Source organism: Triturus cristatus, chromosome 3_2 (genome assembly GCF_964204655.1).
Source record: "Triturus cristatus chromosome 3_2, aTriCri1.1, whole genome shotgun sequence".
Classification (NCBI taxonomy): domain Eukaryota; kingdom Metazoa; phylum Chordata; class Amphibia; order Caudata; family Salamandridae; genus Triturus; species Triturus cristatus.
Genome location: NC_140584.1, coordinates 935,520,537 through 935,537,979, shown reverse-complemented (window position 1 = coordinate 935,537,979; position 17,443 = coordinate 935,520,537). Strand labels below are relative to the sequence as shown.

General features: G+C 42.3%; 1 long non-coding RNA gene across 1 annotated transcript; it reads right to left on the bottom strand.

The window, feature by feature from the left end:
• Nucleotides 1-1,500: 1,500 nt before the first annotated feature.
• Nucleotides 1,501-2,018, bottom strand: LOC146858838 (uncharacterized). Its single transcript, XR_014979701.1, has 3 exons — nt 1,951-2,018; nt 1,776-1,865; nt 1,501-1,692 (listed from the first exon to the last, which is right to left on the bottom strand). It is a non-coding gene; the product is annotated as an uncharacterized LOC146858838 (long non-coding RNA).
• Nucleotides 2,019-17,443: the final 15,425 nt, after the last annotated feature.

Here is a 17,443-nt window from a genome sequence, read left to right as displayed (position 1 = left end):
TTGGGCCGCCCAAACAGTCATGCACACTTCCCTGTTCTCTATGCAGGCGGCATTACAGCCTGCATGGAGAACATGCCCACCCCTCCAGCCCCTGGCTGAGCGCCATGTCACGGCAATCAGACCATTGCATTGCAGTGTTGTGATTGGCTTAGGGGAGGGAGCCTGGCTGCCTGCTTCCTGTTCCTGTAGTTGGAGACAGGAGAGCAGGCGACGCGGGACCGCCCTCAAGGTAAGTTTTTTAAAAATTATTTCGCCCACGAGCGTCACCACCTGTGACACTCCTTTGTGCCCCCTGCGAGTCATGCCGGCCACCGCTGTACTAGACTGGAAGTTGATAGATGTCTGGAGACATGCACACCTCTCTGGCATGGAATACTTATTCTACACTCTAATATATGAACTACACGCTGTTTAGATATGATCAATGCAATTGGATGTCAGGGCAGACTTAAGGCCTTATGTGCAAAGAACGTATTTGGTAAAAGGGGTCGCAATATGTGCAAAGAATGTATTGGTATTTTGAGAACCAGCCTATGTACTAAAAGGTTGGTTCACAAAATACCAAGGGCCTCATTTATGAGAAGTGACGCATCGCTGCGTGAAAGGAGCGATGCATCACTTCTCAGTTCGCCCTCCTTGCGACATAATGGATGCGCCATATTTACTGTATGACGCATCATGTCGCAAGGAGTTACAGATACGTCAGTATTTCTGACGTATCTGTTGGTGCAAAAGTGACGCATTACTGGAGTGTGTCACAAAAGTGACACAACTCCAGCAATGTGTCCTTTCACATGCGGCAAGCCCTATGTGAATGGGACTGCGGCAGTCTTACGCCTGCTGTGAGGCAGGCGTAAGATATTGATGCATTTGAACCCGAGAAGTGGCGCAGTGAAATCTCGTAGATTTCACTGCGCCACTTCTACGAGGCTTACTTACGTGGGAACGCCCACCCTGCATACATTATACCTGATGCAGGTATAATGTAGCACAGGGGTTTGCAAAGTGACGCATCTGCTTAGATGCGTCACTTTGTAAACAGTTACAAAAATGGGGTAACCCAAAAAGTCAAGGACCTGGGTGCAATGTAGTACAAAAAACAATGGTCCTAGACCTGAATTCAGAAATAGGCTATAAGTCCTTACTTAGTGTTATCATTTAAATGTTCTGGGCTATGCAGCATCAATTCAGGTAGCCCTCAATACTCAATATAACATTTGTCATATAAAACAAGACATGCAACCAACCAGCATCAAAAATTCTTATAGCATTTATTATTTTTATAATTTACTTTTGACAAATTTCAATCAAGGTTGCTCCAAGGGGAACGTGCAAAGAGTGAGGTGTTAGAATATGAAAAAGTGAAAGGAAAGAAAAAGTATTCGAGAGATTTGTGACATAAAATACTTAAAAGACTTGAACACTGGACCGGTTGTCAATCACCGTCCAAATGAAATAGCCTGGTCACGTTAATTAAATTGTACAGTGGATGAATTAAACAATTACAAGATACATTGGAAACTGATTCCAATAAGGCACGTGAATAAATGAACGTATTCCAGGCTTTATGATAAAGGGCGTCGACGTTTCGATCCGTCTTTGTGGCCTCAAGAGGAAATTTGGACCTTGGCCATGCGGATCTTCATCAGGACTGAAGGGCAACCTAGATGGGTACTGGGCCTTGTGGAGTGCCTAAAATTAATGAAAATTAAATTGAGGCTGTTGCATGAGGCTAATGTATTGTTAATTAGCTTTGTAAAGCCTAAGAGGCTTACCCGCTTATCCTTGTAATTAAGGTATAACGGTGGACTTCGTGTGGATGGACTCCATTAGTGAGGTGCCACTGGGTAGAATTGAATTCAAAACTGCAAAGACAAAGTTACGGCTATTAGTACCCGAAACAAGTCCGTTAATTGTAGACCTGACAGGAATAAACAATGCGAAAGGTACCTTAATACGTGGTGTCACTCCACTAGATTTCTCGATGTTTGTAAACACAGCCGGATTTATTGCCAAACTGAAAAAATATATAAAGAAGCGTGTTTTAAGGGAAGGTCCATCAAGGGAAGAAGTTTCAAAAGGGGGGTGTAGTGTTATTAAAGGTCTTTACCTGGTGCCGCTACTATCCGGCGAACGTCCGTACCGCGAGGTGCTCGTGTTTCAGCAACCGCGCACCTCGGAGACGTCTGTTTAAATGAGAACGTCAACGTGACGGTACCGGGACGCGGATGGAAAGAGTTAAAAGACTCCGACCGGGCTGCCGGTACTGAGTCTCCCTAGTGAATACTAAATAGTCACAAGTTGATTATATTTCATCTAATTTGAGGTCTGGCACGTATTAATACAAGATACAATTAGAATTATCAATGTGCTAATTTAGACCGGACCATCGATATATGATGGTCCCTGGTGTGAGCTATATGAGTAATCACCATTGACTCATATATGAAAGCTTCCACATATTGGAATTTAATTAAAGGTTGATGTGAGTAGACAACCGCCCTGGATACTCGTTGTTGAATCATATTGGCTCAAGAGCACCCAGACATTAATGGTGACAGAAAGCAATTAAAACTTCGACAATGATTATGAAATAACCCGACAGGGCTATCGGTAATTAATTCACCCTGATGTGGGCTGTATTAGTTTACACCATCATTCCTATATGGAAATTACCACATAATTGGAAAATTTACTTTAATACTGACACCGAGTAGGCAATCGTAACAAACAATCGGTGTTCGGTCTTCGGTCTATCCATTCCAAAACAATACATTGGATTAAGACTTTATACCATTGGACAACAAAAAACAACAAAACAAATTATACATGGCCATAGGTTCAACACAGTCAAGAAATTTTCTATAGAGCAGCATTGCAAAAGGTAGGGAGTACGTATATAGTATAATAACACTTGACGGGCACTTTATCCTTAAACAACGATACGTTTCACAGCATAATTCGAATGATGGAATATGTTAGACACATAAACCCAGGTTATACATTCTAGGCATTGATTCAGATTTCTCACTTCATAATCAATTTGTGTGTTCTGAAAGTATATACATAGGGGAATAATAACCTGACAGTAAAGAGTCAACCAGGGATATGCGAAAATCTTCGTACTATTGGACATCCACTAGAGCCCTAGTGGGTTAGTACCGATATATCCACATGGATAGATTTATTCAGTATTCATAATCGAGATCTGTTTGCTTATTTCTTCAAACTCATTCAGACCTCTAGCGATCGTATCCAGAGAGTGAATCCATCTGCATTCTCGTTTGCTGAGTATACTAATGAAGTTACCACCTCTTGGGTTAGGCTTAACCTTCTCAATTACCCACCATCTCAAACTTTCTGCAGTATGTTCAAAAGCAGTAAAGTGTTCAACAAGGGGGGCACCTTGTGTCTTGCAGCGTATGCGGCTGCAATGTTGTAAAATACGACATTTGATTTTCTGAATTGTCTGGCCCACATACATGAACCCGCATGGACAGACAATAGCATAGACGACTCCCGTCGTATTACAGTTACTGTGCTCATTGAGTTTGTATATCTGATTGTTGTGTGAAAATTCTGTTATCTCTTTAGTAAGCGCACAAGCTTTACATGATCCACATTTACGGTGACCCCTAATTGGCGGGATACCCCAAAGTGTGTTTTGGCTGATGGTGCGTGTTGTAGGCAGTAGAGATTTTACTACATAATCTCTTATATTTTCACCTTTCTTAAAGGCATGTAGAGGTAGTGGCATATTGCCCAAGTCTTCTGCTACTAAGTGCCAATGTTGATTGATTGCTTTTTTGATGGCGCTACTTTTGGTATTGAACGTGGTGACACATACTAGACGTTCCTCCTTAGTATTTGGTCTGGTTTTAGGAACTAGTAAGAACTCTCTATGGTTGTGCCAGGCACGTTTTCGTGCTTGTTTAAGTAGTCTGATAGGGTATCCACGTTCCAATAGCCTGGCAAGGAGGCTAGATGACTCTTCAAAATAGTCTTCTTTTTTTGAACAGTTTCTGCGCAACCTCAGAAATTGACCAAAGGGTAAATTGTCCCTGAGGTTGCGTGGGTGATGACTGGTATAACGTAAGAGTGTGTTACGTTCACTGGTTTTTCTGTAGAGGCTCGTGTGTAATTTACCTGACTCAGATTTGATAAGGATATCCAAGAAATTAATCCTTTCTCTGTTGAATTCTAGAGTAAATTGGATATCAATCGAGCATGTGTTGAGCCACTGATGGAACATTGCCAAATGTTCCTCACTACCTTGCCAGACGATTAGAACATCATCGATGTATCGTCGCCAGAGTGCTATATTGTCCCTATACGGGTTAAGGTCACTAAGGACAAAGTGGTGTTCATATTCGTTCATGTAGATAATGGCAAGATTAGGAGCGAAGCTTGCTCCCATCGCTATGCCCTTAGTTTGATTATAGAAATTTCCTTGAAACGTGAAGTAATTTCTGGTCATAGCAATCCTGAGTAATGAGATTATAAACTCAGTGGGGACTTTATGAGGTGCTGGTCTAGTGTTAAGTACAGATTCCATGCAAGTGAGTGCTGAATGTTGTGGAATGTTAGTATATAGGGAGGTTAGATCCATAGTGGCTAAAAGGTGTATGTTAGAGTCAAAAGGACGTTCATCCACCAATCTGATAGTTTGCATCGTGTCCCTGAGATAAGTCGTAGTATTCTCTGCAATAGGTTTTAGGAACACATCTATGTATTTGCACAAAGGTTCCAAGATTGAGCCACATCCAGAAATTATTGGTCTACCCGGTGGATCCTGCATACGTTTGTGTATCTTTGGTAGGGTGTAAATTGTGGGCATTCTAGGGTGTTTGTTATTGAGATAATCATACTCAAGTTTGTTTAAGAAGCCTGCCTCTAGTGCCACCCTAGTCACGTCATTTATGATGTTGCTTATCTCTTGCGTGGGGTCCCTACTCAATTTGGCATAGTTACCTTCCACTGATAGCTGCGCTAGGATTTCTTTTTTGTAGTCATCCACATTCTGTAGTACAATTGCCCCACCCTTATCCGCGGGTTTAATCACTATGTCTGTGTTCTTTTTCAGAGTTTCTACAGCCTCACGTTCCTGTTTACTCACATTATATTTCACATATTGTCGTTTGGTCAGTATGTGATCAATGTCCCTCATAACTACTTGTTCATAAGCTAGCAGTTTATGTGACATGAGGTGGGTTGGTGGATTAAACTTAGACGGTGGTCTGAGTCCACTGCCTGAGAAGACCGGATTATAAGGAGTCTTAAGGAAGTAATGTTTAAGGCGGATTTTCCTGAAAAATTGATGTAATTCAATTTTCAAATTAAAGGTGTTCGGCATGGATGTGGGTACAAAGGAAAGTCCCTTCTCCAAGATTCCCTGTTCATTGGGTGTGAGAATGTAGTCAGATAGATTGACTATGGGGTTCTCATGTGCATAAGCTACCATCTGTAGTGTTGTCGTTGTGTCTGTATTTCTCCATGAGTCTCTTGTTGGAAGTGTGTTTGTTTCTTCAATTGACCTCTCCCCTGGTTCCATTGTCCGCCTCTCGGTCCCCTGGGTCTGCCCCAGGGGCGTCCCCGTCCTCGCTGACCCCACCATGGTTCCTCTGCTAAAAAAGAGGACTGTTGGTAATTCTGCCCTGGGGAAGGTGTGCCTACGTTTGAACCTGAGCTTGGACCCGCACGTTCTGTATCGCTATCAGGGTTACTTCCTAGTGATGATCCGGAGAAAGTTGTGTACCTCCTAAACCCACTCCTACCTCTGCTAGCGAAAGTGCCCTGTGGTTCCCTTATATAGTAGCCTTCCTGTAAGTATGGATATGTGTTTTTCTTGTCGTATACCTTAATGTCCCTGGCTACTTTGTCCAATTTAGTTGCTTGTGTGTAGATGTCAAATTCATGAATGATAGCCCTGTCGGGTTATTTCATAATCATTGTCGAAGTTTTAATTGCTTTCTGTCACCATTAATGTCCGGGTGCTCTTGAGCCAATATGATTCAACAACGAGTATCCAGGGCGGTTGTCTACTCACATCAACCTTTAATTAAATTCCAATATGTGGAAGCTTTCATGTATGAGTCAATGGTGATTACTCATATAGCTCACACCAGGGACCATCATATATCGATGGTCCGGTCTAAATTAGCACATTGATAATTCTAATTGTATCTTGTATTAATACGTGCCAGACCTCAAATTAGATGAAATATAATCAACTTGTGACTATTTAGTATTCACTAGGGAGACTCAGTACCGGCAGCCCGGTCGGAGTCTTTTAACTCTTTCCATCCGCGTCCCGGTACCGTCACGTTGACGTTCTCATTTAAACAGACGTGTCCGAGGTGCGCGGTTGCTGAAACACGAGCACCTCGCGGTACGGACGTTCGCCGGATAGTAGCGGCACCAGGTAAAGACCTTTAATAATACTACACCCCCCTTTTGAAACTTCTTCCCTTGATGGACCTTCCCTTAAAACACGCTTCTTTATATATTTTTTCAGTTTGGCAATAAATCCGGCTGTGTTTACAAACATCGAGAAATCTAGTGGAGTGACACCACGTATTAAGGTACCTTTCGCATTGTTTATTCCTGTCAGGTCTACAATTAACGGACTTGTTTCGGGTACTAATAGCCGTAACTTTGTCTTTGCAGTTTTGAATTCAATTCTACCCAGTGGCACCTCACTAATGGAGTCCATCCACACGAAGTCCACCGTTATACCGTAATTACAAGGATAAGCGGGTAAGCCTCTTAGGCTTTACAAAGCTAATTAACAATACATTAGCCTCATGCAACAGCCTCAATTTAATTTTCATTAATTTTAGGCACTCCACAAGGCCCAGTACCCATCTAGGTTGCCCTTCAGTCCTGATGAAGATCCGCATGGCCAAGGTCCAAATTTCCTCTTGAGGCCACAAAGACGGATCGAAACGTCGACGCCCTTTATCATAAAGCCTGGAATACGTTCATTTATTCACGTGCCTTATTGGAATCAGTTTCCAATGTATCTTGTAATTGTTTAATTCATCCACTGTACAATTTAATTAACGTGACCAGGCTATTTCATTTGGACGGTGATTGACAACCGGTCCAGTGTTCAAGTCTTTTAAGTATTTTATGTCACAAATCTCTCGAATACTTTTTCTTTCCTTTCACTTTTTCATATTCTAACACCTCACTCTTTGCACGTTCCCCTTGGAGCAACCTTGATTGAAATTTGTCAAAAGTAAATTATAAAAATAATAAATGCTATAAGAATTTTTGATGCTGGTTGGTTGCATGTCTTGTTTTATATGACAAATGTTATATTGAGTATTGAGGGCTACCTGAATTGATGCTGCATAGCCCAGAACATTTAAATGATAACACTAAGTAAGGACTTATAGCCTATTTCTGAATTCAGGTCTAGGACCATTGTTTTTTGTACTACTTTGTAAACAGGGCACAACAGGAGGCATGTTTTACGCCGCCGATGCGTCACGAAAAGTGACGCAACGGAAGCGCTAAACTGACGCAAGGCCTCATAAATAAGGCCCCAAATCTTTAGGCAATTCAACCTACTGCATGAATAATAATGAGGCTGGGGTCAGCAGACTACCATGTCTGTGAATGCTTTTAAATAAAGCTATATATATTTTTTAAATGGAGCCCATTTCCTTAAAGAGGGGTTTAGTTAAAAAAAGTGAACATTTTCAAAAAAAATTCTTTAGTAGTAAGCAGTGGTCCCAGGGGCCACTGCCTACTACAAAAATGTTTTTGTCAACATTCCCAAAAGGGTAGTGGCACCTTGAGGACCCCTTTTGGTGTGCGAGTAAGTTCTCACCTCCTTTGAAGTATCGGTAACCGATCAATGGTTTGCAACTACAATTGTGGTCACAAACCATTGATAGTACCTTAAGGAATTGCAAATTGTATGGGACACCCTAAATATGCCCCTTACAATTTATGATTCGGTATGTTCTTAGAAACCTATTTTGTGATTCAATAACATACTACCGAATCACAATTTAGGTTTTGTACAAGCCCAAAAGCTATTGATTTTTAAAATCTGAACCTTTGTGCCCGGAAAATAGCTTTGTACATAAGGCCCGATGTCTTTTGAATGGCTCTGCTGAACGGTCTCGGACCACTCCCCACTTCTGTACAAATGATGCCTGAGTAGACCCTGGACATGTATCCCATCCTGGAGGCTATAGCCTCATGTCTTGTCCTTCTCAGCATTTATGCCACGACAAGGGATGCAAAAGTGGATTATTTGAACATGAATGTGGGAATGGGACAGAATATCAGGACAGTGTGGGGTGTCTTCATAACACTCACTGAGGGAACATGCATCTAGACAGTGTGTGAACTTGGGCCAGTGCTGCATAGGGAATTTTTATCATTAGAGGTCACCATGAGGCACCAGGAATCACATATACACATCGAGGAGCTACGAGTAGAGCGACTGGCCACTAGAGCGACTGGCCACTAGCTACACTGGAACGGTTGCATTGCTTGAGTTATAGAGTATACACAGAGTAAATCTGCACATAGGATAGAATGGGCGTATTACTGGCACAGCTTTCTGAAAGTGCGGGTGATAAAACCCAGCAACTACTCTACACTACCATAAAGGAAAGGTAGAATTCAAAACGCATAACGAGCCCTCAATGATGTTTAGCGGCTAGTACACTCAGCTGTACAACGCTGAAGCCATGCCATCCGCACAGCAAATAGAACAATTCCTGCTCAAGGCTGGTATGCTTCACCTCTTACCAAAGGACAGAGCGCTATTACATGTCCCCGAAGCCTGAAGACATCAAAGCGCTATACTTTCCCTGAACACTGACACTGGTTCTGAATTCTTTACAACCTATGAGAACCTCCTCACCCCACAGAAGCTGGACTTACATGAGGAATCCATGGAATACGGAGCCTACCCCAAGGTCACTATGATTCCGCTTTGAGTAGTGCTTCCAAAGCCTAACCAGGATTACTTAGATGTAAAATCCTTACAGCCTCTTTCATTACATTACGCAGACAATAAAATATTGGCTAAGGCACTGGCCTCCTGCTTGATGAGACTGATGCTCGTGCTGGTCCATCCTGACCAATCGGGATTTGTGCCAGGGAGGAGAACCTCTTATAACTTGAGACTCCTTTTCCATATTATGGACGGGCTGAAGGAAGAAGAATGTCTACCCATGGTGGCAGCAATAGATATAGTGAGGGTGTTCCAAACAGTTAGGTGCGACTTCATCTACGCCAACTTGAGGCATAAGCACTTGGGAGAACGCTTCCTGGGATGGCTCTGACTGCCACATACTACGCGCATAAACAGTGTAAAACAGAAGGCCACATCTCAAATGCGTTTACAGTTCACAGAGGCATGCAACAAGGGTGTCCACAATCTTTCTTGATATTTTCACTGGCAGTGCAGCATTTTGTGGCCCGAATCCAGAAAGGAAGGATCTGCAAAGCAAAAGCAAGGTACCCCATAAAATATCTCTATATGTAGCGGATGTACTATTGTGCATCTCAGCTCTTGTGCACAGATGGAAGAGATAATACATATTTTTGACAAACTTGGCTGGGCTTCGGGACCTTGCCTGAACATAGCCAAAAAATGCCTTTTCCCTCTGGTAATAAGGATGGACCGCAATACAGTAGAATGGAGAATCAAATGGACACCAGACACCTTAAAGTAAATGAATAACCTGCAGAACTATTGTATGTTAACTACACTCAAAACATTGTGGCCTTGGGCAGGGCTAGAACATTTTGGCGCTAACTAGTAGCATCAGTAATGGGCCATGTGACTCTGACCAAGATGTTGGTACTTTTGAGATTCTATGTTACTTCCCCCACATACTGCTGTTGCCAGCGGGAGATCATTTAAAGACCTCAAATCACTGCTTGTCTAAATGATCTGGGGAATGGAGAGAAGGTGAGTAGCTGGTGGTAAACGTATGCTTTCGCTGACAGACAGTGGGATAGGAGACCGGGACGTGAAATATAATTATCTGGCAGCATAATTCAAGTGGGTAGCCAGGTGGATGATGAAACCAAAACTACAAGAGGTGAGACTAATTGCGACAGTAAAATGTTCTACACCACTAATTTAGGCAATCTGGAGTTATCCCCAACATAGAGAGAAACTACAGAAATCAGTAAAGTTAGCAAGGGCCTGCTGGACATGATGCATCAGAGGTGGGACAAACTGTACAGCCTACACTTCTGAAATACAACTTTGGGCTACAGGACTGATGGGAGATCTGAGTAAAGTAGAAAAGATGTCAACATAACCCAGCTAATGGACTGTTAAGAATCATGGAAACTCAAAACGTTTGATGAGCTCGAAGAGATCATGAACTATTGGATGGCTTATTTATAGGGCACAATATATTAGTACATGCAATAAAAAGACATGGGGAATGTAAGAGAAGAACCACCAGTGGATGAAGCACTACAGTTAGTCCATGTATTATGCACAGGAAGTAGAGCTGTGGCCAAATTATGGAAAGCACTCAAGGAATGGAAAGTGATTAATAGAGAGGAGTCAAATTTAAATGGATAGAAAACTTGGCCAGACAACTCAGAGAAAGAATGGAACAATATACAGGCCGATCCAGAAACTCAATGTTCAAATACATACAATTTAATTACTTGCATCAGACATACTTGAACCCGACATCTTTTTTTTTTTTGATAGCCAGTTTTATTGGCATTTTAAACAACAAAGTAAACAAAGCACCACTTTGACATAACAGACATTTCAATACATTTACAAGTGATTTCCCCAATCTGCTTGTTTGAAGTATGAGCCCACCTGTGCTGCAGATACTCAATCCAACGGTCCCATCCACTTGCCCCATACATGCTCATGTTTAGCTGGGCACCCTCTTGCTTCGTATACAGCTTTCTCTTGGATAGCGCACCAGTCTACACCCCTGCGTCATTTAGCCATAGAGGGAGATGTCAAATCTTTCCAGTCTGCTGCAATGTCTCTTTTGGCTAACAGAATGGCTGTTCCTAGAAATAGTTTTTCAGAACGGGAGCCGTCCAGCCCCTCCATCACCCCCAGGAGAAGGGCAAGGGGATTGAGTGGGATCTCCCACCCCAGTCTGTCACTCAGTTCAGACACAAAGGACGCCCAGTGTTTAGAAAGGATGGTGCAGGACTAGCCCATGTGGTAGAAGTCGGCTGGTTCTGCCTTACAGCACGGACAGTGTGGGGTTGAGAGGAAACCTGCTTTATGGAGCCACACCAGGGTAAGATATGCGCAGTGAAGGTAGTAGATCTGAATGAGGTGGAGCCTGGCTGATATAGTGAGTATCCTAAGGGCCATCAGTGCATCTCTAGAGGACCAAGCAAGCGATCCCAGCGGGCTCTAAGACGTTCTAGTCTGGATGGGGTATTGTTTATCAGGGATTGATACATTTGGGATATTCTCCCCTTTCCTAAGTTCCCCATGAGAAGCTTGGCCTCCAGTGGGCTAAATTTGGGGATTGTGTGTGTGGTCAGGGATGTAGAGGGCTATGGCGTGGTGCAGCTGAAGGTATAATAAGAATTGGGTGGAGTGTAAGGAGTATGCCCGTGGTAGGTCCCGAAAGGAGGACAGGTGCTCCCCCTTCCATATGTCTCCCAGGCAGGTTATACCGATCAAATCCGAATTCTGGAAGCCTGGTAGTGTCGCAACCGCCCGCAGCCACGTGCTGTGCCACAGCGGTGTTTGCAGTGAGAGCTTAGTGTCCCAGTGCATGTGCCGCAGCGCGGAGCACCATGCCAAGAGAACTTTACGGGTAACTATTGGTAGAGCGTGAGGAATTGGGGCCCCATAGAGCATGGCCTGGTCTTGAGAGAATCCAAGGCTCTCCAGTTCTAAACCCGACATCTTATTAATCACGGACCCTGATACATGTCACAGGTTTTCCACAGAGGGTGCTTCCTTTTTCCGCATGGTGTGCTCCTGCCCCAACCTAATAGACTACCGGAAAGCAGGACCAATGACGTCTGATGGGAGGAAAGCAGAGACCAAAGCCAGCGACGGTAGAATGTAAATTTATAGAGTTACCACTGCTACTGACAAAACCCAATCTCCAGAGTTTGGAACTCACATAAACCCACACAATCATCAGTTGGTAACCAAAGATGATGAAGTGGTGTCTTTCTGCTATTTTATAAATTTTTGCATAGAAGATGCACATTATCTTGTTTTGCATTGTTTCAGAAATAAAGCTTACACAAAAAATTCACATTATTGCATATCATAGAGATTAGTCTGATGCAACATTATGAAGTGAGTAAGTTCTTAATGCACACGCTATAGTCCCTTTTCAACTTTGATTATTTATGGCTATTAAGTTTGTGTAAAAAATGTCGATGGTGTTTCAAACTATTTAGGATATTGAGTTCTCATCAGGACAAATAAATAAGAGGGACATCTAAGAGGGACATTAAGAAAGTTCTTAATAGAAGGGTATCATACATAGGTTGTTCAGTAGGCTAGGCTGTATGTAAGATTATCTGGATGAAGGAAGGACGAGGTCCAACAATATCTGTGGGCAACAAGTGGAGATTTAGGATATATACTGCATAAAAAGTCCAATATTTTGTATCCAGATTAGATGTAGTGGGCACTCACCTATTGTGTGATAAAGTGACATCTGATGTGGTAGTTTTAGAGGGTACTTAGAGGTGGTATAGTAATCCCTTTCAATTTAGCAATCAAGACGATTAGGAACATTGGGGCACATGCATCAAGGTATTTTGCAATCGCAACCAGTGCGTTTCGCAAAAATCAACTGTTTGCGATCGCAAAATGGCCTTTTGCAATGCATGAACGTTTTTCTTATTCGTAATTTAGGTAATCGCAATTTCTTGCGATTACCTAAATTGCGAATACATATGGGGAATCGCAGTGTGCGTTTCTCTAATGCATATGCAAGAAGCCTTTCCTAAATGCGAACTGTGCTTTTAGGAAACGTTAATTAGCATCAAGTTGATGCTAATATGTGCATACTTTGAAAAATGCACAAAACTGCATTTTTCAAAGTGCCTTGTGGCGCACACGTGCCCCAAGGGCATGTGTGTGCCTTACATGTGCACCTTTTTTTGTTTGGGGTGCCTTAAACCACCAGGCACACTTGCCTTTGCATTCCCTAATTTGCGCTTACCAATTAGGTAATCGTAATTTAGGCAATGTAAGACCTTTCCCACCTATGGGCCTTGAGGCCCATAGGAAAGAATGGAGTCGCAATAGCAAATAGCGTTTCCCTAATTGCGTTTGCGACTCTTAGGGCATCGCAATTAGAGAATCGCAATTTGCTCTTTGTATTGATGCATTGCATTTTGTCATTACGAAATAGCGATTTCTTAAAAATCGCTAAGTTTGATGCATGTACCCCATAATCCATTCGAAAGTCGCAATGAATACTATATTTCAGCATCTGGGCTGTGACTTACCCTATGAGTGGTCAACAAGATTTAAAAAAAAGTTTCTCAGCTGGTGCCAGTTAGTGCATGTGTGGCGATATCCTCACAGCTAGAGATAGACAATTTTACATGGTGAAATATAATTTGCTAGTTCCAGAGTTGAAGGACGCTTTGTGAGTCAATAGCGTTGGTGGAGCGGAATGCAGGTTAAAAAGAATCCTGCATAAGCTTGATGGGACGTGTCCAAGATGACCGGAATCAGGACAACAGTGAACCGTCACTGTATCCGAGTGGGAAATCCTCCTCGTCTGACACGAAGATGAACTGGATATACGAGAGTGTCAGACTGAGGCTTGGTACGCATAGTTCATTCTCCTGGACCGAGGCTTGGAACATATGGCCTACTGTTAGTACTGGGGGGATCTGGATATCAATATGCTATAATCTTAGAGTACAGAATAAAGGAGAAAAGAAAACATACACGCACTGGCAAAGCCAATAGGACTCACCTATAAGAACTACGAGTCATGCTGTACAGCGTCACGGCTGCTCTGCAGCATGGCTTCAAAAAAAGATGTGGGGGCATATTATCAAGGACGGCGTTGAAATTATCGCCGGTTTAGCGGCAGAAAACTGCCGCTAAAGCGGCGATAATGGGCTTGATAATATGCCCTGGAGAATTCCAATAGAAGCCCATGTTCACACCAGAACATGGACTTCTATTGGAATTCTCAAGGGCATATTATCAAGCCCATTATCGCCACTTTAGCGGTAGTTTTCTGCCGCTAAACCAGCGATAATTTTTATCGCCGTCCTTAATAATATGCCCCGTAATGATACAGCCTCTGCATCATTTCGTAGCACACGTGTGCATTCGACACATATAAGCACACCTACAAAAGGACACTTTTAAATTAACTGATCTAGGAGGGATCAGTACATTTAAAGAAGTTACATGAAAGCACTGTTTTAAAGCATAGGGTGAAAGGCATGGACGAGCAGGTTGTGTGATTCGGTGGGGAGTGGGTGGGGATAAAGCAACACAGGGAGTGGGGGAGAAGCAAAATGGCAGTAGGAGAAGAACCTACTAAAAGAAGAGAACACAGGCGAGAGAGACCAACATTATATTGGGTGGGGGAAGAAAAGCAAATAAAGGAGACTGCTGAAAAACACATGTACTCTCATGAAGATCTTAAGCAAAAAGAAAAATGCAGTTCCCTAAAAGTGACTAGAGGAAGCACAGAAGTCAGCCAATCTAAGTGATGGGTAAATAGGCTATGTTCAATCGAAAGGAAAAACACAGGATTGACAAAAAAGCCATAAAAAATGAAGCAGCCAAATGATAACGTCAGGAAAACGAACCAATGGCAAATAATGGGCAGGCTCGAAGACCATGTGTGTGCTTGGTAAGCCCACAATATGTCTTTTGCAAACAGACCACTTGTACTGTCTGGTAAGCTCGACCTACTGTTGGCGCCCTTATTACTGGATTGTCTATGGATTATGCTGATAATCATTTATTCCTTATTGGAACTGTTGTGAGAACAGAAGAAGTGAAGGTTGTTAAAATCTTTGAATTGCTGAATAATAGCAAAAGTGGAATATTTATTGATCAGGACTAAGCCACTAAAAATAGTAAGCCTAATAGAGGAAAGAAGAATGTAGATTCTCCCAATTTTGTGAACAGAGAATCTGGATTTCATTATTAACACGGAGGCTAGCATTATGTATGACCTTTTCAGAATCAGAATCAGAAAAAACTTTATTCGATTGTGAGAAAACAATCATAAAAGTATACATAAAAACACGGAATACATTTGAATCATAAAACATTAGGTTAAAAGATACATAATGCCCAAAGATTTGCAAGAAAATACATTATAAAATCATCCTTGTCCTGGTAGAAATCACTTTTTTCAAATACAGGGTAAGTATTGCAACACAAAGATGGTTATCCAGGCGTTGGACATCGTACAATGCACGACGACATTGACGATGTCCAATCATCCTTAAAAACGGCAATAATATAGTTCGCCTTTCATGTATATAAAATTTACAAAACAATACAACATGCATAGTACTTTGGGGAGAAATTTCATCACAAGGGCATGGGGACAGATCATGAGACCAATCGTTGATTGTGGGAAAACTGACCTATCTGTGGAAAATATTAAATCTAAAACGACACAATAAAAATCTATTATAATTGCCCGGGACATAAGTCAAGTAGGGTTGAATATTAAGAGAAGTTAAAATTAATTCATGTTGAAAAACAGTTGGTTTTAAAACCTCCACAGCACATCTTAAGGATTCTAAATGTATGAGGCATTCTTTTTTAAGATCCTTCCTGGAAATAGCTGAGATAGTAAGAGGATTTAAAAAATAATCCAGTTTGCCTATATCAGATAAAATTTTTCGTACATAACTCAGCCATGGTATCCTCATGTGTCCATCTAACTTTAAAACATCTGACAATATATCTCTATTAAGCTTAGGTTCTTCTTTTGACCATACCCTGTGCCATAATAATACGGGTTCTAGCTTAATAAGGTTGGATATAAAAGAAATTCCCAGTTCTGTATGACAATTATAATTAGAGGGCCGCGAGGATAAACTTCAGGAAGGTATTCTCAACTACCTGGAGCGGGATCGGATCCACATACCCCCATATCCCGCTACCATACATAGCGCCGGATACACATTTGGCTTTATAAATTTTAATTAGCTCTGCGGGAGGACGGGTGCCTAATTTCGCTGAGAAGGACCTAAGGGCAGCGGTCGAACGGATCATCGCCTGTTTTTTTGCAAGCAATGCCTCGCCCCAAGAGTCCTTCTAAGTGAATAAAATACCAAGGTAAGAGAATTGTTGCGTAAAAACCAACCGTTGACCTTCAATAAATATAGGCTTCTTTGATTTTACATTTCTGCCACAGTGCATGATAAATGTTTTTGCTATATTTACTTTTAAGCCCAATTCTTTCATGAATAGGGCAAAACTAACGACCACGCGCTGTAGTCCCAATTGAGTACGGGACATCAATACAGCATCGTCCGCATACATTAGTAGCGGAATCGGGCGGCCAGCGGCGTAAGGGGGATCAAATTTATTGTTGCACAAGGCTTTCTCCAATCCATTTATATACAAATTAAAAAGGAAGGGGGCCAGGACACAACCTTGCCTAACCCCACTCCTAATTGGGATTTTACCAGTGCATTCTCCGTTTTGGCCATAGCGTACAGACGCTGAAGCCTCACTATAAAAACATTTAAGAAAATAAATAATATTATCTTCAACCCCAAGTTGTTCCAGTAATATCCACAGTTTGGAATGAATCACACAATCAAAGGCAGCTGAGAGATCAACAAAAGCCACAAACAAATTCTCCCTCCTAGCCCGAGTGTGTTTTCCAGTCAACATCAGAAAGTTTAAGCCCTGTTCCACAGTTCCCAGGCCAGTACGGAAACCATATTGTAGGTCAGAGAGGATAGAGTTATCATCAGCCCATTGGAGTAGTCGGTCCAGAATTATTCGTCCGGCTATTTTTGTGAATGAATCTAAAAGGGAAATAGGTCTATAACAGGCCAGATTGTGTCGATCCCCTTTTTTATATATAGGGACAATTATGCACTCCACCCAGGTGGGCAAAAAAGTAGATGCACAACAAGCATTTAGCACCTGAGCCAGAAGGGGAGCCCAGAGTGGCATAACTGCCTTAAATACATCTATGGGTACACCGTCTGGACCAGAGGCCTTCCCGCCCTTGCTTGCATGAATCGCTTTTTCAACCTCGGGAAGAGAGAACTGCATATTTCTCAAGGATGGATAGTCAGAGGGATTGCAAGAGGTGGAATACATTTTATCCCCCTCGTACACTTTTGAAAAGTGATCCATCCATTCGGCCTCAGAGATTGCTGTTTCAAGGGTGGGACATGACTCTTCTCTAAATAGGGGGTTTCTGATGATCTTCCAAAAGCTTGCACTATCGTTGCATAGCGACGCCTGGTGCAACGC